Genomic DNA, 2,358 nt, shown 5'->3' on the forward strand with positions numbered 1-2,358 from the left:
GATAGATAGATAGATAGATAGATAGATAGATAGATAGATAGATAGATAGATAGATAGATAGATAGATAGATAGATAGATAGATAGGTCACAGCCTTGATGTGGAAAGTGACCTTTGGCAGAGTTCTCTTTCTTCAAAGGAACTATGCTATTCCCTCTTGATCCTCTTCTTCTTCAGCAGTATTGTATAGCTAATGATGATGTCAGAATGGTTTCTTCTCAAGTATTTGGATCATTTCCCCCAAACTTCTTACAGTTTAGTTCAGTTATGTTTGTTTGTGACCAAGTTAAATAGTGAAATTGAATGTGATAGCTTAGGTGCAGCTTTTAATGCTATCTTAGACACTATTGGCTTTGTTCAAATGTAAGTTCTCCTCTCCACTTTCTCTTTGCTCTGTGTCGCTGAGCAGTGCTGCAGAGTGCAAAAGCCTAATTTATTCCCTTCACAATGCAGCCACTTTGAAACAGAAGGACTTCAATAATAGGATGCTGGTTCCTTGGTTTAATTTAGAGTTAGTAATTTAAAGCACAATGCTAAGTAACTGGATAGAAAATGGCATTCTGCTCACCTACAGGTATCCCACTTAATCTGATATTTTATATGGCTTGGGCTGTGAATTGGAGCTATATATACTGAGTTGAAATTAAAATGAATTGAGCTAATAACAACCATAATGACTGATAAACTTGTTAAGAAATGAAAAGTTAAACTGGTCTTTTTCTTCCGTAATAAGACGTTTTTCTTTAGGAGTAAAAAGCTTCTTGTCTCTGCCACGTTTTTATCGGTCTTAGATTCTGGTGGCATTTTTTATAAGATTGCTTCTTCTTCATGTCTTCAAATGTTGGACTCTGGTCCCCATGCTGCATTAAGGTTCATCACAGACTGTAGAGCGATGACATCACTGGTACCTGTCCTCTCAGGTGGGACGGCCTTCCCTCTCTACCAGAAGGCAGTGTCATTGCTATGCTTTTATTTCCGAGGCCCTTCTTGGATTACTGCCCTCTTACATTTGTACCTTCCTTCCCCAGTAAAGCGCGGCTTCTTCTGCCTGAGATCCACCATCAGCTGTTGCTCTCTGCTCCTTTTGCCCGAACAGAACTGGGGCAAAAAGCCTTTAGCTACGCAGCTCCTTCTGGGGGGAAGATTTTACAAAGAAGCAGGAAGTTGACTGAGTTTTTATCTTTAAAATAATTTAAGTTGAAAGTGAAAGAATTTGAAGCAGCCTCAATGATCTGTAATTGTTTTACTTATATATAAGTATTATATAATATATATATAATACTTATGTATATATGAAAAAAAGGGTTTTAATCTCAATGGGATTTTTTTCTTGGTTAAATAAAGGTAAAAAAAAACAAAATAGCTTCTCAACATGTTGAACGCAGGCACTAATGAGATCATCTTTTTTTCCAGGCTGAGGATAAAGACTTTGACTTCAGACCTGGATTAATGGCGTCTTTTCTGGACGCCCTAAGGACAGGAAGGAAGGAGTCTGACCTCACACTGGAAGCCCTGGACGCCTGTTCCTCTTTGAAGGGGGGGATCAGGCCTCTGTCTTCATCCCCTCCATCCCTGCCACTACCTTCTCCACCTCTAGAAGCATTCAGTGAGGAGGGGCAGGGTGGGGGGAATGACCTAGCGCTGAGCGGCTGCTCTAGTCCCTCCAAGCCTCTGGATGACGACCTGAAGCGGAACCTAGAGACGCTGCCATCTTTCTCCTCAGATGAGGAGGACTCTGTCAGTAAAAACCAGGACTTGCAGAAAAGTATCTCATCCGCCATATCGGCTCTCTACGACACCCCGCATGCATTGGCTGCTGTGATGGCCTCCACCATCATCAAGACCCCGCCTAGCCCCTCACCCCCGACACCCCAGGAGCCGTCTCTCAGCCCCCCTCTGTCTGCCCTGCCTCCTCTCACTCCCACTGTGGGGAACATGAAAGATCAGACTCTGACGCAAAGCCAGGATGAGGTACAGGGTGAGGAGCAGGGTTTGATCACCCCACCGCCAAGCAGACTAAAAACCGAGGAGGGAGATCACGAACAACAAGGTGAAGAAGAAGAGGAGGAGGAGCAAACTGAGAATAAAGAGAAAATGAAAGAGACAGGAGACCCTGACAGCCAAGAAGAGGAGAAACTGACTGAAAGCTTGGATGCTCCGAAAGCTGAAGGTAATTCAGAAGGATGAGCTGAGGGATTGCTCTGCTGTTTGGGTCATGCACTGATCCAGGAGAGCAAAGCCTGTACCTGTAAGACCCAGATCTACTAAAGCTCTGGCTTTATAAAGACAGGTTTACAGCCTGCACAAAGCTGATCTACTGACCGGCCATAGATAGAAAGCCTCATTTACCTTTAGAAAT

Source organism: Cyprinodon variegatus, unplaced genomic scaffold, assembly GCF_000732505.1.
Source record: "Cyprinodon variegatus isolate N-32 unplaced genomic scaffold, C_variegatus-1.0 Scaffold1252, whole genome shotgun sequence".
Lineage (NCBI taxonomy): Eukaryota > Metazoa > Chordata > Actinopteri > Cyprinodontiformes > Cyprinodontidae > Cyprinodon > Cyprinodon variegatus.